Here is a 24,871-nt window from a genome sequence, read left to right on the forward strand (position 1 = left end):
CTGCAGAAAGCTGTGTCACCAGCAAAGCACCTCATATTTCCTATTATCTTTATTCTTGGTGGGAACCACACCGTTCCCCTACTCTGCATCTTACATAGACACGGTGGTTTGAACCAAAAATCTCAAATTTAGACTCATCTGTCCAAAGGACAGATTTCCACCGGTCTAATGTATGTCCATTGCTCGTGTTTCTTGGCCCCAGCAAGTCTCTTCTTCTTATTGATGTCCTTTAGTAGTAGTTTCTTTGCAGCAATTTGACAGTAAAAGACAGATTCACGCAGTCTCCTCTGAACAGTTGATGTTGAGAAGTGTTTGTTACTTTTTATGTGGGCTGCCATTTCTGAGGCTGGTAACTTGGATTAACTTCGGATCTTCCTTTCCTTTGGTTTTTGCGACTGCACATGAAGATATTTTCAAAGTTCTTGACATTTTCCAGATGAACTGACCTTCATATCTTAAAGTAATGATGGACTGTCATTTCTCTTTGCTTATTTGAGCAGTTCTTGAAATAATGTGGACTTGGTCTTTTACCAAATAGGGCTAACTTCTGTATTCCACCCCTACCTTGTCACAACACAACTGCTTGGCTCAAAGGAATTAAGAAGGAAATTCACAAATTAACTTTAAACAAGGCACACCTGCTAATTGAAATGCATTCCAGGTGACTACCTCATGAAGCTGGTTGAGAGAATGCCAAGAGTGTGCAAAGCTGTCATCAAAGCAAAGGGTGGCTACTTTGATTTGTTTAACACTTTTTTGGTTACTACATGACTACATATGTGTTATTTCATAGTTTTGGTGTCTTCACTATTATTCTACAATGTAGAAACTTGTGAAAATAAAGTAAACCCTGGAATGAGTAGCTGTGTCCAAACTTTTGACTGATACTGTACATAGTAAGATCAAAATGTAATTTAATAGAAGGATACATTTGGAAAACAATTTTATTAGCAGTGTCTAACCTGAAGCCTATCATTGGTATAGTGAGTAATTCAGATTAACTTGGGGTTCTAAACTGGGGGTTATATTTCTCCTCTTTTTAACATTACAAGTCAGAATAGTAGTTCACAACAGATTAACTATTTAAAATACAGCATAGGGTCTCATGGCCCCCTTCTGTGTCTTCATCTGCTTCTTTCTTGTTAAACAGTTTCCCATCCTGGAGTCATAGACCTTATGGGAATCTGTGAGAGAGAAGAAGAATTCATGACAATTTATCAGGTACTCTAGCTATATATAACTCGTCAGAGGAGACTGGTGGGAGGAGCTATAGGAGGACGGGCTCATTGTAATTGGCTGGAATGGTTAATGGAACGGTATGATGTTTGACTCCATTCCATTGATTCCATTCCATTTATTCCATGAGCCCGTCCTCCTACAGCTCCTCACACCAGCCTCCTTTAAACTCTACCCAGCTAGCACAATGAATCTGGGCCGATTCCGGCCAAGAGTAGGGGCACTCAGCCGAGAGTCAGACTCGGCCGATGTCATGTTGCCCAAGTCTGGGCCGCCTTCGGCAGTATAACTTATAACTAGGACTCGGGATTGAGCTCAGGCCGATACTGGTGTGAGTTATCTGGCCCAAATGTATTACTTGGGGCTCGAGCCGATTGGGGCTACTCTCTGGTAGATGATTACACAGGTTGCTTTATATAATTAACATTTCATTATTTATTTAGGCAGGAGACTCTGGCGGCTCATGACAGGCGGGAGACTCTGGCGGCTCATGACAGGCGGGAGACTCTGGCGGCTCATGACAGGCGGGAGACTCTGGCGGCTCATGACAGGCGGGAGACTCTGGCGGCTCATGACAGGCGGGAGACTGGCGGCTCATGACAGGCGGGAGACTCTGGCGGCTCATGACAGGCGGGAGACTCTGGCGGCTCATGACAGGCGGGAGACTCTGGCGGCTCATGACAGGCGGGAGACTCCGGCAGCGCTGGAGAGGCAAGGCGCACTGTAGGCCTGGTGCGTGGTGCCGGCACTGGTGGTACTGGGCCGAGGACACGCACCTCAGGGCAAGTGCGGGGAGCTGCCACGGGAGGGCTGATGCGTGGAGGTGGTACCGGATAGACCGGACCGTGCAGGCGCACTGGAGCTCTTGAGCACCGAGCCTGCCCAACCTTACCTGGTTGAATGCTCCCGATTGCCCTGCCAGTGCGGCGAGATGGAATAGCCCGCACTGGGCTATGCAGGCGAACCAGGGACACCGTGCACAAGGCTGGTGCCATGTAAGCCGGCCCAAGGAGACGCACTGGAGACCAGATGCATAGAGCTGGCTTCATGGCACTTGGCTCGATGCCTACTCTAGCCCGGCCGATACGCGGAGCTGGTATGTACCTCACCGGGCTATGCAACCGCACTGGGGACACAGTGCGCTCCACAGCTTAACATGGTGCCTGCCCAGTCTCTCTAGCCCCCCCGGTAAGCACAGGAAGTTGGCTCAGGTCTCCTACCTTGCTTCGCCATACTTCCTGTGTGCCACCCCCACCCAATAAATTTTTGGGGCTGACTCTCGGGCTTCCATCCGCTCCGCCGTGCTGCCTCCTCATACCAGCGCCTCTCCGCCTTCGCCGCCTCCAGCTCTTCTTTGGGGCAACGATATTCTCCTGGCTGTGTCCAGGGTCCTTTTCTGTCCAAGATTTCCTCCCAAGTCCAGAAATCTTGATTTCGCTGCTCCTGCTGCCGCTGCCTGTCACCACGCCGCTTGGTCCTGTTGTGGTGGGTGATTCTGTTACGGTTTTCTTCTGGTGAAAGAGAGGCGGAAAAAAACGCAGCGTGGATATCTTTCTACATCTTTAATGAAAGATGAAAATATAACAATATTTAAAACAAGAAATGTGAAAAAACCGAAACAGCCCTATCTGGTGCAACAAACACAAAGACAGGAAACAACCACCCACGAAATACCCAAAGAATATGGCTGCCTAAATATGGTTCCCAATCAGAGACAACGATAAACACCTGCCTCTGATTGAGAACCACTCTAGGCAACCATAGACTTTCCTAGACAACTCTACTAAACACAACCCCATAAATATAATAAACCCCTAGACAAGACAAGACACATAAATCACCCATGTCACACCCTGGCCTGACCAAAATAATAAAGAAAACACAAAATACTAAGGCCAGGGCGTGACACCCGGTCCCCTTTGTCTCACAAACACACACTCTAGCTCTCTTTAATCATTAATGTAAAAGAAATAGACAAATCCAATGGTACAACCCAGAAGTATGTAGCTCAAAGACACAATGTTTAAAAGTGGTTAGAAGTACTAAATCACACCGGCGCTACGCATTGGGTTAAGGGCGTTGCATAGAGCCCCTCACCATTTTTGTTAGGTAATGGCATACTTAAAGGGTTTTACAGTAGTTTGAAGACATGCAGGGCAAAATGAGTCTCTGGTTACCATGGAGATTAACTTCATACATAGCTAGCAGGTTGATGTTTTCCCATTGCAACCAGGGAAGAGGAAAGCAACATTCACCAACATTCATTGATATCCATACAGAATGAAGCGCTTAAGGAACCTCATGGGCGCCCTTAACCTTTTCACTTAATTTAAGGGGGAAATTCGCCTTAAAATGTTTTGTGCAACTGACTTAAAGATAAGTGGAAAATGAACGTAGCCCTTTCCTGCAGTCAAATTACCTAGTGGTCTCATGGGTGTGTTATGAATATTTTTCAAAATGTATAAACATTATTTCAAAAACGCATACGTTTTGTTATAATTCATTCTTCTGTGATGCATATAAAGTGTAAAATGTGTGCAAACTCAAAATGGAATACATTTCAACTCTCTTTCTGACATGGTAACGGTGACTTATGTTTTTAAGCACTTAACCATGTGTGTGAGGTGTATTATTTTGTTTCAAAGCAGATTTGTTTTATGCAATCAGCCTCAGAGCACAAAAATCTGCACAAAAAGCAGTATTAAAATGTCACAGAAACTGTCTAACAAATATCTTGATAAGACTTGCTATTTCATTCAAATAAAGATACCGCAGATTGTGGATCGTACCTGGGTCGTGTTAATCAGGGCACACACACACACACACACACACACAACGTAAAATTAAAAAGTGTGTTTGTTATTGGACAGGTTCAGATAGTACCTCCCCATTTTGGACAGTTTTCTTCCATTACATTTCTACTGAATGTGTGCCTGTTGTCCTCCTACCATATCTCTATCGGTGTCAGCCACTGACAAGAGTCAAAGAGCCACTAGATGGCACTGTGAGGAGTGTCCCTTCCTTTCGCCAGATGGAATGTTATGTCATGGCGCATTAGGTGGCAGTTAAATTTCTAGTTGTAATTAATATCTTAATGTACCCAGAGGTGGTACTGGTACCCAGAGAAAACAGGCTTCTTTCTCACTCTCACCCTTTGCCATGGTTCGCCATTGCCAGTCTGTGGGGTCTCTGTGTCATGCTCGCTTACTCAGTAACTGTAGCATAAACATGACTTTGACTGGAGGTCATCCACTCACTAGTCGTGGTGTGTGGGCTGTTTGAATTAAATGCACAATCCGCAATAGCTTCATCATGTCTTAGCTTATCATAACCAAAAAACAAAGGACCTATTATGTTGATAGAAGACACCTGTAAACAAATAAGGCATAGATTGAAGTCCTGATTTTTTTTAAAGTAATGTAATTTGATGTAAAGCGTGTTATAGCACATCAAACTATACAGCCTACTACAAGCATTTTAAAGGCCTTTTCCTCAGCGTTCGCATGAATCATATTCATGGTAAACGTGGCCTTGCTTGTTTAATTACCTTTAAAAGTTGTGTTTAATTATCTTAAAAAATATGTTACAGTGTGCCATGCTATAATGTGCATTGTAAACTGGGTGGTTCGAAGCCTGAATGCTGATTGGCTGTTAGCCGTAGTATATCAGACCGTTTACCACGGGTACGACAAAACTTTTATTTTTACTGCTATAAATACATTGGTAACCAGTTTATAATAGCATTAAGGCATCCCGGGGGGTTGTGGTATATTGCTAATATATGTATCCAGGCAATGCGCGTTGCATCGTGCATAAGAACAGCCCTTATCCATGGTATATTGGCCATTTACAACACCCCCTCGGGCTTTATTGCTTAATTGGAATGAAACCTGCCCTTAGTCTTGTGGTACAGTGCCTTGCGAAAGTATTCGGCCCCCTTGAACTTTGCGACCTTTTGCCACATTTCAGGCTTCAAACATAAAGATATAAAACTGTATTTTTTTTGTGAAGAATCAACAACAAGTGGGACACAATCATGAAGTGGAACGACATTTATTGGATATTTCAAACTTTTTTAACAAATCAAAAACTGAAAAATTGGGCGTGCAAAATTATTCAGCCCCCTTAAGTTAATACTTTGTAGCGCCACATTTTGCTGCGATTACAGCTGTAAGTCGCTTGGGGTATGTCTCTATCAGTTTTGCACATCGAGAGACTGAAATTTTTTTCCCATTCCTCCTTGCAAAACAGCTCGAGCTCAGTGAAGTTGGATGGAGAGCATTTGTGAACAGCAGTTTTCAATTCTTTCCACAGATTCTCAATTGGATTCAGGTCTGGACTTTGACTTGGCCATTCTAACACCTGGATATGTTTATTTTTGAACCATTCCATTGTAGATTTTGCTTTATGTTTTGGATCATTGTCTTGTTGGAAGACAAATCTCCGTCCCAGTCTCAGGTCTTTTGCAGACTCCATCAGGTTTTCTTCCAGAATGGTCCTGTATTTGGCTCCATCCATCTTCCAATCAATTTTAACCATCTTCCCTGTCCCTGCTGAAGAAAAGCAGGCCCAAACCATGATGCTGCCACCACCATGTTTGACAGTGGGGATGGTGTGTTCAGCTGTGTTGCTTTTACGCCAAACATAACGTTTTGCATTGTTGCCAAAAAGTTCAATTTTGGTTTCATCTGACCAGAGCACCTTCTTCCACATGTTTGGTGTGTCTCCCAGGTGGCTTGTGGCAAACTTTAAACGACACTTTTCATGGATATCTTTAAGAAATGGCTTTCTTCTTGCCACTCTTCCATAAAGGCCAGATTTGTGCAATATACGACTGATTGTTGTCCTATGGACAGAGTCTCCCACCTCAGCTGTAGATCTCTGCAGTTCATCCAGAGTGATCATGGGCCTCTTGGCTGCATCTCTGATCAGTCTTCTCCTTGTATGAGCTGAAAGTTTAGAGGGACGGCCAGGTCTTGGTAAATTTGCAGTGGTCTGATACTCCTTCCATTTCAATATTATCGCTTGCACAGTGCTCCTTGGGATGTTTAAAGCTTGGGAAATATTTTTGCATCCAAATCCGGCTTTAAACTTCTTCACAACAGTATCTCGGACCTGCCTGGTGTGTTCCTTGTTCTTCATGATGCTCTCTGCGCTTTTAACGGACCTCTGAGACTATCACAGTGCAGGTGCATTTATACGGAGACTTGATTACACACAGGTGGATTGTATTTATCATCATTAGTCATTTAGGTCAACATTGGATCATTCAGAGATCCTCACTGAACTTCTGGAGAGAGTTTGCTGCACTGAAAGTAAAGGGGCTGAATAATTTTGCACGCCCAATTTTTCAGTTTTTGATTTGTTAAAATTATTTAAAAAGTTTGAAATATCCAATAAATGTCGTTCCACTTCATGATTGTGTCCACTTGTTGTTGATTCTTCACAAAAAAATACAGTTTTATATCTTTATGTTTGAAGCCTGAAATGTGGCAAAAGGTCGCAAAGTTCAAGGGGGCCGAATACTTTCGCAAGGCACTGTATTTCCTTTGTTGAGCAAAACAGATACAGTATAGAATGGATGTGTTATTTCTGTGTAAAATGCAATGGGATTCATTTGCTTCATTGTTTATGTCTTTGTTGGTGGCCCACTCTTTAATGGTACAGTCTAGAAGTTGAATTAAGGCACATGCAAAACTTCATAGTGTGATAAGTGACACACAAGGCATGATGAAGAATTTAGAAATTGGGAGAGAGCGAAGAAAACAGAGCACTGTTGTATTAATTGCTGCTGTTTTCTTTGCCAGGTCTCCCTTGCTGAAGAAACCCTGAACCTCAATGGGGTTTTTCTCTGTTAAATAAAGGTTAAATTAATAAAGCAAATGAACTGTAGCTGACATTGAGCACAGTCACATGCACACAATAATGTGATTATTGTGGATAGTTGGGTTAATGTAATAGTTTGCTTAAAACGTTTACATGCTTTGCAAGAATAATAATTTCCCTCATAATCCTGTTTACATGGACACATCTGAAATCAGGCTACCAATGAGACTTTTGATAATTGCAGAAATTCGGCAATCAAAATAAACATTCTACCACAGTGACCATGTTATTTTTGAGTATAATATTATAACATATAAAGTGTGTAGGTGAAAACTATTTATAAGATGCATACTTTCAGTTTTTCCGAACTCACTTAACTTGCCATAAGTGGGAGGCTTGCGCTACCTAGTGCTGGCACATGCGCAGATCAAATGCAACACTGAAACGCCAATTAAGCTGTTTACATGTCCTGATAATTCAAAATATTGCTCATAAAACCAGGTGTTTAATCTGCGTATGTTACTTTTATTATGACTTTACGCCGATTAAGATTAAGCAGAGTAAGCTGTTTACATGACTAATGCTGTACTCGGCCTTCTGCCATAATCAGTTTAATATTGAATTATTAGCATACATGTAAACATACTCATTACAGCAGTCCTCATAAATTAGGTACAAAGAATGATGGATATAACAGGTGTAGGTGACTGCTGGCAGAGTTAGTACTCAGCATCAGTGCCTGTCTCCAGCCTTAATACATAGCAGGAGTCTGCGCCTTGCACAGTGAACCGGCTTTGATTTGCTATTTGACTTATGTAAAGCAGTGCTTTGAACTGAACTATGGTGAACAGCATTATCAACTTTCCCTAACAGCCTCCTCACAGGTGCACCGTTTTCTTTTCCAACGTTTGCCTGAGAGATCGCTCTACCCTCTCATCCGTTTTTTATGCTTGAGGGGCTTTACATTTTTCTTACATGGATTATATAATCAATTATGATACACTTGATTGTCATCTTCTTTGGTACCAAAAAGGCATCTTAAAAGGGTTCTCCTATGGGGACAGCCGAAGATTACTAAGGTTCTATATATCACCTTTTTTTCAAAAAGCGTACTGTAGTCCTTTACGTTTACCTAAAAATGGCGCTCCATTTTCTGCTATTGCTTCTATTGTTCGATGATGGTGACATGCCTTATGTTTGCGCCGTGAGAAAAGAGAGGCGGCTGCCTACCTATGGATGATATCACTTTAATAAATGGAACACTATATCCCCACAGCATGATGCTGCCACCACCATGCTTCATCGTAGGGATGGTGGAAGTTTTCCTCCAGACGTGACACTTGGCATTGTCACGCCCTGACGTTAGATATTTCTGTTTTCTATATATTTTGGTTAGGTCAGGGTGTGTCTAGGGTTGTTGTAGGTCTAGGGGTTTTTGTATTTCTATTTTGGCCTGATATGGTTCTCAATCAGAGACAGCTGTTTATCATTGTCTCTGATTGGGGATCATATTTAGGCAGCCCTGTTTCCCACGTTCTGGTGTGGGATCTTGTCTATGTTTAGTTGCCTGTCAGCACTAGTTTGGATAGCTTCACGTTTCGTTTGTGGCACCTTACACAAAAGGTCTGATTGGTGTAATACTGCATAGATGGCAGCTTGAAAGAGTATTGGTGGTCCCAGACTTCTTCCATTTAAAACTTCCAAGGGATAACTCCCTTTTTTTCAATTTTCGCCTAAAATGACATAACCAAATCGTTCCGGCCCTGAAGCAAGGAAATGCATATTCTTGGTACCATTTGAAAGGAAACACTTTGTGTAAATGTGAATTGAATGTAGGAGAATACAATAGATCTGGTAGAAGAAAATACAAAGAAATAAACCAACATTCTTTTTTTCTATAACCATCTTTGAAATGCAACAGAAAGGTCCCAAATCTAACCAACACGCTGGTTGTAATTCTGATGGTGTCCACAATATGGCAGTAGTGTATGTGCAAGGTTTCAGATGGATAACTTGAAGTTTGAGCAAACTGCATGCATTTAGTGGAAAGTCACACAGGTACATTTGGGCAAGTCGTGAGGAGTCATTTACATTCACATACATTTTGTCTGCAAGAGTATTGTCAAATCTCTATACTTGGTCTTTCATTTAGCATTTCCAGTATTAGTAGCCATATTATTAGTTCAACATTTGCAAAACAACCAGTTTTCATGACTTCATAACTCTCCATGCTCTTATAATTTATGTCCAAAAGGAAAAGGCTTGCTGTCGCACGAGGTTAGCAGCTACATTTTGTGACAGATATGAGGTTTCCCGATACTCCCGTAAAGCCCAGCTCATTGGCTATCTAGGTAGCTTTGTTTGATTGGTGCTTATTGGACAAAGTTACAGTCTATCAAGTGAAGACTGCCAGCGTCATCGGTGTGTCAAGAAGGTGTCGCTCTCTGTCCAAATTTGGTGTCCTATAGGATATACTACACTCCTAATGATATAGTGTTGTCTGGTTACGTTCTATGATCTCTGGGGAATAAATATGAACATGATTTAAATGGTTGAAATAACGTTTAGGGTTAGATTTTTACAGATTCCTTAGTTTGCAAATTGAACGAGTGGAAATAGAAAATCGATTGTGCATGTATATGGAAATTTTTATGATATGAAAAAGGACAAAACGACACTTCATGTTATCTCTGGGACCCTTAGGATGAAAAATAAGAGCAAGATTGCTGAATGTTAGCACACATTTCACCTTCAGAGGAGAATTTATCAAACCTATCGCTGTGAAAAGTGTTTTGTTGTTAGGAGCTCTTCTCAAACAATAGAATGGCATTTCTTCACAGTAATAGCCACTGTAAATTGGACAGTGCAGTTATTTTAACAAGAATTTAGCTTTCAGCCGATATGACACTTATACGTACAAACATTTGTTGCTTCTCTAAAATCTGCGATCGTGACACAAGGGCCTGCATGATATACAACTGTCCCGTTGATGGGACGCCTATCCCATAGAAGGGAGAATTGTCATCAACTACACTAATTAGCATAGCGCAACGGTCAAAAAATATTACTAGAAAATATTCATATTCATGAAATCACAAGTGAAATATAGTGAAACACAGCTTAGCCTTTTGTTAATCACCCTGTCATCTCAGATGTTTAAATGATGCTTTACAGCCAAAGCAAGACAAGTGTTTGTGTAAGTTTATCGAGAGCCTAGCATAGCATTATGTCCAGCTAGCAGCAGGAAGCTTGGTCACGAAAATCAGAAAAGCAATCAAATGAACCCTTTACCTTTGATGATCTTCTGATGTTTTCACTGACGAGACTCCCAGTTAGACAGCAAATGTTCCTTTTGTTCCATAAAGATTATTTTTATACCCAAAATACCTCCGTTTGTTGGTCACGTTATGTTGAGAAATCCACCGGAAATAGCGGTCACGACAACGCCGAAAAAAATTCCAAATTATATCCAGAATTTCGACAGGAACATGGCAAACGTTTTTTATAATCAATCCTCAAGGTGTTTTTCAAATATCTATTCGATAATATATCAACCGGGACAATTGGCTTTTCAGTAGGAGCGAGAGGAAAAATGACTACCTCTGTCTGAGAGCCCTCAGCTGGCCACTTACGCAATGTAGTCCTTTACGCTCATTCTTCAGCATAAATGCGTGAAACTACGTCAAAATGCTGTAGACACCTTAGGGAATACGTAGAAAGGGGAATCTGGTTGATATCCCTTTCAGTGGCCAATAGGGGTGCATAGGAACACAACATGAGTCACTTCCTGATTGGATTTTTTTTAGGCAATTGCCTGCAATATCAGTTATGTTATACTCACAGACAATATTTTGACAGTTTTGGAAACTTTAGAGTGTTTTCTACCCTAAGCTGTCAATTACATGCATATTCTAGCATCTGGTCCTGAGAAATAGGCGGTTTACTTTGGGAACGTTATTTTTCCAAAAATAAAAATAGTGCCCTCTAGTTTCAAGAGGTTAAAATAATATATCAACTGCAAATATCTTTCAGAGTAGGAGAGGGAAAAGCAATACTTATCCAAACTCTGTTGTGCAAGCAAAACTCATGTGACCACTTGACGCGATGTTATCGTTCTGGCTCATTTTCAAAATAAGAGCCTGAAACTATGTCTGAAAACTGTTGACGCCTTGAGTAAGCGATAGGAAAAGGAATCTGGTTCATATCCCTTTAAATGGAGCAGAGGGAGGCTATGGAACATGGAGTTTTCAAAATAGAAGCCGCTTCCTGCTTTGATTTTCCACAGGGTTTCGCCTGCAATATCAGTTCTGTTATACTCACAGACAATATTTTGGAAACTTTAGAGTGTTTTCTATCCAATAATAATAATAATATGCATATATTAGAAACTGAGACTGAGGAGCTGGCTGTTTACAATGGGCACCTTTTCATCCAACCTACTCAATACTGCCCCTGCAGCCATAAAAAGTTAAAATAAAATAAAAAAATTGAAAAGTGGGGCATGCATACTGTATGAATTCCCCCCCTTTGCTACAAAGCCCCTAAATAAGATCTGGTTTAACCAACTACCTCCAGAAGTCACATAATCAGTTAAATAAAGTCCACCTGTGTACAATCCAAGTGGCTAATGATCTCAGTATATATACACCTGTATGGCCGCGAAATCTGCAACACCACTAAGTAAGGGGCACCACCAAGGAAGCGGCACCATGAAGACCAAGTGGCTATCCGGACAGGTCAGGGACAAAGATGTGGAGAAGTACAGATCAGGGTTGGGTTATAAAAAAATATCTGAAACTTTGAACCTCCCACAGAGCACCATTCAATCCAGTATTAAAAAATGCATTGAAGATGGCACCACAACAAACCTGCCAAGAGAGGACCGCCCACCAAAACTCACGGACCAGGCAAGGAGGGCATTAATCAGAGGCAACAAAGAGACCAAAGATAACCCTGAAGGAGCTGCAAAGCTCCACTTGGCAGAGATTGGAGAATCTGTCCATAGGACCACCTTAAGCCGTACACTCCACAGAGCTGGGCTTTACGGAAGAGTGGCCTGAAAAAAGCCATGGTTAAAGAAGATAATAAGCAAACACATTTGGTCTTCGCAAAAGGCATGTGGGAGACTCCCCAAACATATGGAAGAAGGTACTCGGGTCAGATGAGACTAAAATTGAGCTTTTTGGCCATCAAGTAAAACACTATGTCTGGCGCTAACCCAACACCTCTGATCACTTCGAGATCACCATCCCCACGGTGAAGTATGGTGGTGGCATGAGGGGATGTTTTTCATCAGCAGGAATTTGGAAACAGGTCAGATTTGAAGGAATTGAGCTAAATACATGGAAATTCTTGAGGGAAACCTGTTTCAGTCTTCCAGGGATTTGAGACTGGGATCGATGTTCACCTTCCAGCAGGGCAATGACACTAGCATGCTGCTAAAGCAACAATTGAGTGGTTTAAGGAGAAAAAAGTAAATGTCTTGGCATGACTTAAATATTGCTGTACACCATCAGAACCCATCCAACTGTAACGGAGTGAGTGACTGATTGCCAGGAAGTCAGGCGCAGGAGAGCAGAGATGGGTGATAACAGGAGAACTTTAATATATACCCTGGCCCAAAGGCACAGAGCACAACCATGGTCACATGAACCGGTTAAAACAGAACAAACAAACCTAGCGCAAGCCAGCCTGTACCGTAACACCCTACAAAAATAACAATTCCACACACAGACATGGGGGAAACAGAGGGTAATATACATTTAGTCTGATGAGGGAATGTGAACCAGGTTCGTGGGAAAACAAGACAAAACAAATGGAAAATGAAAGGTGGAGTGGCGATGGCTAGAAGACCGGTGACTTCGACCACCGAACGCTGCCCGAACAAGGAGAGGGACCGACTTCAGTGGAAGTCGTGACAGTACCACACCCCTTGACGCGCAGCTCCAGCAGCCGGCCTCGGCGACGACCCGGGGGGCGATCCGGACGAAGACGGTGGAACTCCCACAGCATAGAAGGGACCAAAACGTTCTCTACCGGGACCCAGAATCTCTCCTCTAGACCGTTCACCTCCACGAGATACTGAAGGCCCCTCGCCCGATGCCTCGAATCCAGTATGGAGTGAACGGAGTACGCCGGGGCCCCCTCGATGTACAAAGGGGGTGGAGGAACCTCCCGCACCTCAGACTCTTGGAGCGGATCAGCCATCACAGGCCTGAGGAAAGACACATGGAACGAGGGGTTAATATGGTATTCAGGGGGAAGCTGTAACCGGTAACTAAAGTCTCCTCTGGACTTTAAATGGCCCCACAAACAGGTTACGGGTCGAGAGCCAGACCCGGTCCCCCCGTGCGAACACCTCGGCCTCAATGCGGTGACGGTATGCGCTGGCCTTCTGGTGCAGCGTGGCCTGCTGGAGGTGAACATGGGCGGCGTCCCAGGTCTCCTCCGTGCACCTGAACCAGTCGTCCACTGCAGGAGCCTCGGTCTGACTCTGATGCCAAGGCGCCAGAACTGGCTGGTACCCAGTATGCACTGGAAGGGCGAGAGGTTAGTGGAGGAGTGACTGAGGAGTGACGGAGCAAGTTCTGAGCCATCTTGGCCCAGGGCAAGAATGCCGCCAACTCCCCCGGCCTGTCCTGACAATAAGACCGCAGAAACGTACCCACATCCTGGTTCACTCGCTCCACCATGCTGATCTAGACCCGAAGACGTTCCATGAATGCCCTCCAGACTCTCAAAGTGAACTGGGGACCTCAATCAGACATTATATCCTCAGGCACCCTGTAGTGCTGGAAGACGTGTGTAAACAAGGCCTCCGCAGTCTGTCGGGCCGTAGGAAGACCGGGCAGAGGGAGGAGAAAGCATGACTTGGAAACATGGTCCACAAAGACCAGGATCGTGGTTGTAGCCTGTGAGGGAGGAAGATCGGTGAGGAAATCTTCCGACAGATGCGACCAATGCCGTTGTGGTACGGAAAAGGGGTGTAGCTTAGAACTGGGCAGGTGCCTAGGAGCCTTACACTGGGCACACACCGAGCAAGAGGAAACATAAACCCTCACGTCCTTTGCCAAGGTGGGCCACCAGTACTTCCCACTCAGACAGCGCGCCATTCAACCGATGCCTGGATGACCAGAGGAGGGTGACGTGTGGGTCCAATAAATCAACCGGTCACGGACAGCAGACGGAACATACAGACGCCCAGCGGGACACTGGAGGGGAGCCGGCTCTGTACGTTACGCCCGCTCATTGTCCGCGTCCAGCTCCCCCACTACCGGCGCCACCAGGCAGGAGGCCGGGAGTATGGGGGTGTGATGCATGGGCTGCTCCTCTGTGTCATACAGCCGGGCAGTGTATCTGAATTAACATTCTGGGAACCTGGTCTGAATGAAAGGATGAAAACAAAACGGGTAAAAAACATGGCCCACCTTGCCAAACGAGGATTCAGTCTCCTCGCTGCCTGGATGTACTCCAGGTTGCCGTGGTCAGTCCAGATAAGCCAATGTCTCCCCGCCTTCAACGCCTTGACCACAGCCAACAGCTCCGGTCCCCCACATCATAATTTCGCTCCGGCGGGCTGAGCTTCTTCAAGAAGTTGGCACAGGGGCAGAGCTTTGGTGGCGTATCCGAGCGCTGAGAGAGCACAGCTCCTATCCCAGCCTCTTACGCATCCACCTCCACCGTGAATGCCAAAGAGGGATCCGGATGCACAGGGTTTGAGGTAAACAGAGCCCTTAGGTGACCAAAAGCCCTTTCTGCCTCAGCCGACCATTGCAAACGCACTGCAAACGCACCGGTAACCCCTTCTGCAGTGAGGTAATGGGAGCTACTGCCTGACCAAAACCCCGGATCAACCTCCTGTAGTAATTGGACAACCCTAGGAAGTGCTGCACCTCCAATTACGCACGGTTGAAATGCGGTCACTCTCCATCTCCACCCCTGTGTTGGAAATGCGGTATCCTAGGAAGGAGACGGACTGCTGGAAGAACAGGTATTTATCAGCCTTGACATACAGGTCATGCTCCATCAGTCGACCAAGCACCCTGCCTTCCAAAGACACATGCTCTCCGTGTGTAGCGAAGTATGTCAGAATGTCATCGATATACACCACTACACCCTGCCCGTGCAGATCCCTGAAAATCTCATCCACAAAGGCTTGGAAGACTGACGGAGCACTCATCAACCTGTACGGCAAGATGTGGTACTGAATGCTGTCTTCCACTCGTCTCCCTCCCGGACACGCACCACGTCCCGAGATCTAGTTTAGTGAAGAAGCGCGCCCCTTGCATTGACTCAATCGCTGTGGTTTAGTCATTTAGGTCAACATTGGATCATTCAGAGATCCTCACTGAACTTCAGGGCCCTGTCATTTCACCCAGTCCCAGCGGCCAAGGTCCGGAACTCCAACGCGAAGTCCTGCACGCTCCTCGTCTCCTGCCTAAAATGGAATAGTCTCTGGATGAACTCTGGATAGTGCTCCTTTGACAAGTCTTGGCCATTCCAGACCGCGTTGGCCCACTCCAGAGCACGACCCGTCAGGCAGGAGACGAGGACACTCACACTCTCCTCCAGCCAGGTACAGCTCGAGTTGGAGCAAAAACTCCTGGCACCCAGCCGCCACTCCATCGTACTCCCTCCGGAGCGCAAGACGAAGTGCGCCGGAGCCGGACGCAGTGGGAGGAGGAGGTGGACTCGTAGGAGGAATTGGAGGTGAAGAGAGGAGACCACTCCTCTCCCATCGGTCCATTCTCTCCATCATCTGATCCTTAGCCGATCCCATCTGATGGAGGACGGTGGTATGATGGAGGACGTGTTCCTCCATCGATGGAAGGGGGGTGGCAGCTGATCCTGCTGACTCCATTAGTATGGTGCAGGATTCTGTAACGCTCTGGGTGTAGTGGGAGCAAAGTCAGGCGCAGGAAGCAGAGAGTACAGGGTAGTGCTTTTAATCACAGACACGGCAAACATAAGCCACCCCGTGAAACACAGGGCTCACACAAAACAAATGCCCCAAACACGGGGACTCAAACAGTCCGGAGAAAAGCCCACGAACGAAAACACTTCAACCTCAAACGTGCACAGTAGCAACTTGACAATCCCACACAAAGAGCAGGCTGGCCTACTGGCTAACATAGCCCGACTAATCAGCCTACACACAAAACAGGTGAAACCAATAAACAGAAAGGGGAAAAGGGATCAGTGGCAGCTAGTAGGCCGGTGATGACGACCGCCGAGCGCCACCCGAACAGGAAGGGGAGCCACCTTCGATAGGAGTCGTGACACAACTCGAACCTTCAGCTCCCTCCACAGATTTCCTATGGGATTAAGGTCTGGAGACTGCCTAGGCCACTCCAGGACCTTAATGTGCTTCTTCTTGAGACACTCCTTTGTTGCCTTGGCAGTGTGTTTTGGATCATTGTCATGCTGGAATACCCATCCACGACCCATTTTCAATGCCTTGGCTGAGGGAAGGAGGATCTCACCCAAGATTTGATGGTACATGGCCCCGTCCATCGTCCCTTTAATGCGGTGAAGTTGTCCTGTCCCCTTAGTAGAAAAACAATCCCAAAGCATAATGTTTCCACCTCCATGTTTGACGGTGGGGATGGTGTTCTAAAGGTCATAGGCAACATTCCTCCTCCTTCACACACGGCGAGTTGAATTGTTGCCAAAAAGCTCAATTTTGGTCTCATCTGACCACAACACTTTCACCCTGTTGTCCCGAATCATTCAGATGTTCATTGACAAACTTCAGACAGCCATGTATGTGTGCTTTCTTGAGCAGGGGGACCTTGCGGGCGCTGCAGGATTTCAGTCCTTCACGGCGTAGTGTGTTACAAATTGTTTTCTTGGTGACTATAGTCCTAGCTGCCTTGAGATCATTGACAAGATCCTCCCATATAGTTCTGGGATGATGCCTCACCGTTCTCATGATCATTGCAACTCCACGAGGTGAGATCTTTCATGGAGCCCCAGGCCGAGGGAGATTGACAGTTCTTTTGTTTCTCTTCCATTTGCAAATAATTGCACCAACTGTTGTCACCTTCTCGCCAAGCTGCTTGGCGATGGTCTTGTAGCCTATTCCAGCCTTGTGTATGTCTAAAATCTTGTCCCTGACATCCTTGGAGAGCTCTTTGGTCTTGGCCAAGGTGGAGAGTTTGGAATCTGATTGATTGATTGCTTGTCTGTGGACAGGTGTCTTTTATACAGGTAACAAACTGAGATTAGGAGCACTCCCTGTAATAGTGTGCTCCTAATCTCAGCTCGTTGCCTGTATAAAAGACACCTGGGAGCCAGAAATCTTTCTGATTGAGAGGGGGTCAAATACTTATTTCCCTTATTAAAATGCAAATCAATTTATAACATTGATTGAATACTAAAGTATATTTTTTCTGTATTTTGCAGTTTCACAACAAACGTTTTCAATATATAGTCACGCCTTGGGAGTTTTATTGAAGACAGTTGTTAGCTTTATATCTAATTTTGCATGGGAACACAATTCCACGGCAGAATACATATTATTAATGTTAACTCTCCATGTACATTTAAGGGCCAGCCATGCTGCCCTGTTCTGAGCCAATTGTAATTTTCCCTCTTCGTGGCACCTGACCACACAACTAGACAGTAGTCCAGGTGTGACACAACTAGGGCCTGTAGGACCCGTCTTGTTGATAGCATTGTTAAGAAGGCAAAGCAGTGCTTTATTATGGACAGACTTCTCCCCATCTTATCTACTTTTTATCAAAATGTTTTGACCATGACAGTTTACAATCCACAGTTACTCCGAGCAGTTTAGTTTCCTCATCTTGCTAAATTTCCACATTATTCATTACAAGATTTAGTTCATGTTTAGGGTTCAGTGAATCATTTGTCCGAAATACAATGCTTTTAGATTTTTAAATATTTAAAATGTAATTATTACTTGCCACCCATTCTGAAACTGAATGCAATACTGACTGCAGCACTCTGTTAAGTGTTCCAGTGACTTCACTCACTGTTGTAGCTGACGTGCATAGTGTTGAGTCATCCAAATTAAAAAATGAAGGGGTCTAGACAGCTGCCCTGGGGAATTCCTCATTCTACCTGGATTTTGATGGAGATGCTTCCATTAACCTTTCTGATCTCCCCATCCCGGATCCGGGATCGTGAATACAGACTCAAGCTCATTACCATAACGCAACGTTAACTATTCATGAAAATCGCAAATGAAATGAAATAAATATGCTAGCTCTCAAGCTTAGCCTTTTGTTAACAACACTGTCATCTCAGATTTTCAAAATATGCTTCTCAACCATTGCAAAACAAGCATTTGTGTAACAGTATTGATGGCTAACGTAGCATTTAGCATTAGCATTCAGCTGGCAACATTTACACAAAAAAACAGAAAAGCATTCAAATAAAATCATTTACCTTTGAAGAACTTCAGATGTTTTCAATGAGGAGACTCTCAGATAGCAAATGTTCAGTTTTTCCTGAAAGATTATTTGTTTAGGACAAATCGCTCCGTTTTCTGCGTCACGTTTAGCTATGAAAAAAACCCTGTATCCAGGATTGTGTAAATCTATCAGCAAGCTCATTAGCATAACACAACGTTAACTATTTATGAAAATCGCAAATGAAATGAAATAAATATGCCATCTCTCAAGCTTAGCCTTTTGTAAACAACACTGTCATCTCAGATTTTCAAAATATGCTTCTCAACCATAGGAAAACAATCATTTGTGTAAAAGTAGCTAGCTAGCGTTAGCATTTCGCGTTAGCATTTAGCGTTAGCATTAGCGTTAGCATCCAGCACGCAACATTAACAAAAACATAAAAGCCTTCAAATAAAATCATTTACCTTTGAAGAACTTCTGATGTTTTCAATGAGGATACTCTCAGTTAGATAGCAGATGCTCAGTTTTTCCAAAAAGATTCCTTGTGTATTAGAAATAGCTCCGTTTTATACATCACATTTGGCTACCAAAAAAAATCCGAAAATTCAGTCCTCAAAACGCGAACTTTTTTCCAAATTAACTCCATAATATCGACTGAAAACATGGCAAACGTTGTTTAGAATCAATCATCAAGGTGTTTTTCACATATCTCTTCATTGATACATCGTTCTTGGACACATGCTTTCTCCCCTGAATCAAATGGTAAAGTAGAAGCAGCTGGCAATTGCGCACCGAATTCGACGCAGGACACCAGGCGGACACTTGGAAAATGTAGTCTCTTATGGTCAATCTTCCAATGATATGCCTACAAATACGTCACAATGCTGCTAAAACCTTGGGCGAACGACAGAAAGTGTAGGCTCATTCGTTGCGCAATCACAGCCATATAAGGAGAGAATGGAAAACAGAGCTTCAGAAATTCTGCTAATTCCTGGGTGATGCATCATCTTGGTTTCGCCTGTAGAATGAGTTCTGGGGCACTTACAGACAAAATCTTTGCAGATTCTGAAACTTCAGAGTGTTTTCTTTCCAAAACTGTCAAGAATATGCATAGTCGAGCATCTTTTCGTGACAAAATATCGCGCTTAAAACGGGAACGTTTTTTATCCAAAAATGAAATAGCGCCCCTAGAGCGCTCCGTGTTCTGTTAGACAGGTAACTCTTTATTCACTTATAGCAGGGGGTGTAAGCCATAACACATATGTTTTTCCAGCAGCAGACTTTGATCGATAATGTCAAAAGCTGCACTGAAGTCTAACAAAAATAGCTCCCACAATCTTTGTATCATCAATTTCTCTCAGCCAATCATCAGTCATTTGTGTTAGTACCGTGCATGTTGAATGTCCTTCCCTATAAGTGTGCTGAAAGTCTGTTGTCAATCTGTTTACTGTAAAATAGCATTGCTGCTGGTCAAACACTAAGGGTTGGTAACAGGTTGATTGGTAGGCTATTTGAGCCAGTAAAAGGGACTTTACTGTTCTTGGGTAGCAGAATGACTTTTGCTTCCCTGCAGGTTTGAGGGTACACACTTTCTTGTAGGCTTAGAAATAAAATATATCAAATAGGAGTGGCAATATTGCCACTATTATCCTCAGTAGTTGTCAGACCCAGGAGGGATGTCATTGTTTATAGACAGCAAAAAAAGTATATTTTCCACACTCGGAAATCAAAATCACAATGCTTGTCTTTCATAACTTTATCAGTTATACTTGGATGTGTAGTGTTGCATTCATTACAAAATCCACAGATATTTGTAACTACTTTAATGATTTTTTGAATTGGCAAGATTAGGCATGACATGCCAGCAAGAAGAAATTATTTACCGTGACGGCCTACCCCGGCCAAACCAAGACAACACTGGGCCAATTGTGATTTTCATGAATAGTTAACGTTGCGTTATGGTAATGAGCTTGAGTCTGTATTCACGATCCCGGATGGCTAAGTGCAACTGGTTTTAACAAACTTCTATGCAAATAAAATAGCTAAATTACTAGTCTGGTTGGTTTTGTCAAGGAAAAATACAGCAACCTTCCCGCTAGCCATGATTGGCTGAGATAATGAGTGGGCTGGAAATGTCAAGAGGTGAGTTTGGATTGGACTGAACCGTATAGTACGCTTCTGTCTATTTGAGCTGGTCAGTATGTCTAGGTAATCCTGCCTAACGTGGCTTTAAAAAAAAAATTATCACGTAGTAAAACTGCATAAGACTGAGTTGTGAAATCAGTGAAAATCGAGTATGATAGCTAAGGAGTGATCATAACAACATACAGGAACTCAAGTTCTTCTGTTCACCTAACTTAGAATTCCTCACAATCAAATGTCGACCGCATTATCTACCAAGAGAATGCTCTTCGATTATAATCACAGCCGCATATATTCCCCCCAAGTAGACACATCGATGGCCCTGAACAAACTTGATTTGACATATCCTGGGAATGCATTCATTGTAGCTGGGAATTTTACAAGGCTAATCTGAAAACAAGACTCCCTAAATTCTATCAGCATATCGATTGTGCAACCAGGGCTGGTAAAACCCTGGATCATTGTTATTCTAACTTCTGCGACGCATATAAGTGTTACATCCTGACCTTAGCTCCTTTTTTATGTCTCTATTTTGGTTTGGTCAGGGCGTGGGTTGGGGTGGGAATTCTATGTTTTTCATTCTGTTTTGTTCTGTGTATTTCTATGTGTTTGGCCTGGTATGGTTCCCAATCAGAGGCAGCTGTCAATCGTTGTCTCTGATTGAGAACCATACTTAGGTAGCCTGTTCCCACCTGTGTTTGTGGGTAGTTGTTTCCTGTTTTTTCAACTTAGGACTGTTTCGTGTCGTTCACTCTCTTTGTTGTTTTTTGTCATTTAGTGTTCAGTTAATTTCATTAAATTTACTATGAACACTTACGCTGCGTGTTGGTCCGATGATTCCTATTCCTCATCATCAGACGAAGAGGAGAGCCGTTACAATAAGGCCCTCCCCTGCCCTCCTTTCGGGAAAGCTGACCACGACTCCATTTTGTTGCTCCTGCCTAAAGACAGAGACTAAAACAGGAAGCTCCAGCGCTCAGGTCTGTTCAACGCTGGTCCGACCAATCGGATTCCACGCTTCAAGAGTGCTTCGATCACGTGGATTGGGATATGTTCCGCATATCCACTGCTTTAACGTGTTGGATCTCTAGGGGCGCTATTTCATTTTTGGATAAAAAACGTTCCCGTTTTAAGCGCGATATTTTGTCACGAAAAGATGCTCAACTATGCATATTCTTGACAGTTTTTGAAAGAAAACACTCTGAAGTTTCAGAATCTGCAAAGATATTGTCTGTAAGTGCCCCAGAACTCATTCTACAGGCGAAACCAAGATGAAACGTCAAACAGGAAATGAGCAGAATTTCTGAAGCTCTGTTTTCTAATGTCTCCTTATATGGCTGTGAATGCGACAGGAATAAGCTTAGACCTTCTGCCGTTTCCCCAAGATGTCGGCAGCATTGTGACGCATTTGTAGGCATATCATTGGAAGATTGACCATAAGAGACATTTTCCAAGTGTCCGCCTGGTGTCCTGCGTCGAAATTGGTGCGCAAAGCCAGCTGCAAGTTTTTTTCCATTTGATTGAGAGGAGAAACCATGCTTCCACGAACGATATATCATCGAAGAGATATGTGAAAACCACCTTGAGGATTGATTCTAAACCACGTTTGCCATGTTTTCAGTCGATATTATGGAGTTAATTTGGAAAAAAATTCGCGTTTTGAGGACTGAATTTTCGGGGTTTTTTTGTAGCCAAATGTGATTTACAAAACGGAGCTATTTCTAATACACAAAGAATCTTTTTGGAAAAAACTGAGCATTTGCTATCTAACTGAGAGTCTCCTCATTAAAAACATCCGAAGTTCTTCAAAGGTAAATGATTTTATTTTAAGGATTTTATGTTTTTGTTGAAATGTTGCGTGCTGGATGCTAACGCTAATGCTAACGCTAAATGCTACACTAGCTAGCTACTTTTACACAAATGATTGTTTTCCTATGGTTGAGAAGCATATTTTGAAAATCTGAGATGACAGTGTTGTTTACAAAAGGCTAAGCTTGAGAGATGGCATATTTATTTCATTTCATTTGCGATTTTCATGAATAGTTAACGTTGCGTTATGGTAATGAGCTTGAGGCTGTAGTCACGATACCGGATCCGGGATTGGGAGATCAGAGAGGCTAACCAGGGCAAGGTGACTGGAAACATGACCGAATACAAACAGTGTAGCTATTCCCTCCGCAAGGCAATCAAACAAGCTAAGCGTCAGTATAGAGACAAAGTAGAGTCGCAATTCAACGGCTCAAACACAATAGGTATCTGGCATGGTCAACAGTCAATCACGGATTACAAAAAGAAAACCAGCCCCGTCGCGGACCAGAATGTCTTGCTCCCAGACAGACTAAACAACTTCTTTGCTCGCTTTGAGGACAATACAGTGCCACTGACACGGCCCGCTACCAAAACCTGCGGTCTCTCCTTCACTGCAGCCGACGTGAGGAAAACATTTAAAGGTGTTAACCCTCGCAAGGCGGCAGGCCCAGACGGCATCCCCAGCCGCGTCCTCAGAGCATGCGCAGACCAGCTGGCTGGTGTGTTTACGGACATATTCAATCAATCCTTATCCCAGTCTGCTGTTTGCACATGCTTCAAGAGGGTCACCATTGTTCCTGTTCCCAAGAAAGCTAAGGTAACTGAGCTAAACGACTACCGCCCCGTAGCACTCACTTCCGTCATCAGGAAGTGCTTTGAGAGACTAGTCAAGGACCATATCACCTCCACCCTACCTGACACCCTAGACCCACTCCAATTTGTTTACCGCCCCAACAGGTCCACAGACAACGCAATCGCAACCACACTGCACACTGCCCTAACCTATCTGGACAAGAGGAATACCTACATGAGAATGCTGTTAATTGACAACAGCTCAGCATTTAACACCATAGTACGTACCCTCCAAACTCGTCATTAAGCTCAAGACCCTGGGTCTCGACCCCGCCCTGTGCAACGGGGTACTGGACTTCCTGACGGGCTGCCCCGAGGTGGTGACAACATCTCCACCCTGCTGATCCTCAACACTGGGGCCCCACAAGGGTGCATTCTGAGCCCTCTTCTATACTCCCTGTTCACCCAAGAATGCGTGACAAGGCACACCTCCAACTCAATTATCAAGTTTGCAGACGACACGACAGTGGTAGGCTTGATTACCAAGAACGACGAGAAGGCCTACAGGGAGGAGGTCAGGGTCCTTGGAGTGTGGTGTCAGGTAAAAAATAACCTCACACTCAACGTCAACAAAACAAAGGAGATGATCGGGGACTTCAGGAAACAGGAGAGGGAGCACCCCCCTATCCACATCGACGGGACAGTAGAGGAGAGGGTAGTAAGTTTTAAGTTCCTCGGCGTACACATCACGGACAAACTGAATTGTTCCACCCACACAGACAGCGTGGTGAAGAAGGCGCAGCAGCACTTCTTCAATCTCCGGAGGCTGAAAAAATTCAGCTTGTCACCAAAAGCACTCAAACTCTTACAGATGCACAATCGAGAGCATCCTGTCGGGCTTTATCACCGCATGGTACGGCAAATGCTCCGCCCACAACTGTAAGGCTCTCCAGAGGGTAGTGAGGTCTGCACAACGCATCACCGGGGTAAAACTACTTGCCCTCCAGGACACCTACACCACCCGATGTCACAGGAAGGCCATTAAGATCATCAAGGACAACAACCACCCGAGCCACTGCCTGTTCACCCCGCTATCATCCAGAAGGCGAGGTCAGTACAGGTGCATCAAAGCAGGGACAGAGAGATAGAAGCTGTTTTTCAATCTCAAGGCCATCAGACTGTTAAACAGCCACATTGAGTGGCTGCTGCCAACATACTGATTCAACTGATACTCCAGCCACTGATTCAACTCCAGCCACTTTAAAAATGTATCACTAGCCACTTTAAACAATGCCACTTAATATAATGTTTACATACCCTACATTACTCGTCTCAAATGTATATACTGTACTATACCATCTACTGCATCTTGCCATCTTTATGTAATACTTGTATCACTAGCCACTTTAAACAATGCCACTTTTATGTCTCCTTCCCCTTCATTACTCCTATATGTATATACTGTACTCTATACCATCTACTGCATCTTGCCTATGCCGTTCTGTACCATAACTCATTCATATATTTTTATGTACATATTCTTCATCCCTTTACACTTGTGTGTGTATGAGGTTATTGTTGTGAAATTGTTAGGTTAGATTGCTCGTTGGTTATTACTGCATTGTCGGAACTAGAAGCACAAGCATTTTGCTACACTCGCATTAACTTCTGCTAACCATGTGTATGTGACA

At 43.9% G+C, this 24,871-nt stretch overlaps 2 long non-coding RNA genes across 2 annotated transcripts in view; one reads left to right on the forward strand and one right to left on the reverse strand.

Annotated features, from left to right (window-relative positions):
* Positions 1–19,624, reverse strand: part of LOC149984586 (uncharacterized) — a 260,888-nt gene extending 241,264 nt beyond the window's left edge. Inside the window, exons 1-2 of the long non-coding RNA XR_016494690.1 lie at positions 18,902–19,624; positions 18,472–18,533 (exon numbers count right to left, since the gene is read on the reverse strand). This is a non-coding gene — a long non-coding RNA (uncharacterized LOC149984586). The remainder of the gene's footprint in view (positions 1–18,471; positions 18,534–18,901) is intronic.
* The window catches only part of LOC149984587 (uncharacterized), a 220,348-nt gene that overhangs the window by 89,751 nt on the left and 105,726 nt on the right, over positions 1–24,871 (forward strand). The window lies entirely within an intron of this gene.

This window comes from Oncorhynchus mykiss, chromosome 3 (genome assembly GCF_057628025.1).
Source record: "Oncorhynchus mykiss isolate SJ-2025 chromosome 3, ASM5762802v1, whole genome shotgun sequence".
NCBI classification, from domain to species: domain Eukaryota; kingdom Metazoa; phylum Chordata; class Actinopteri; order Salmoniformes; family Salmonidae; genus Oncorhynchus; species Oncorhynchus mykiss.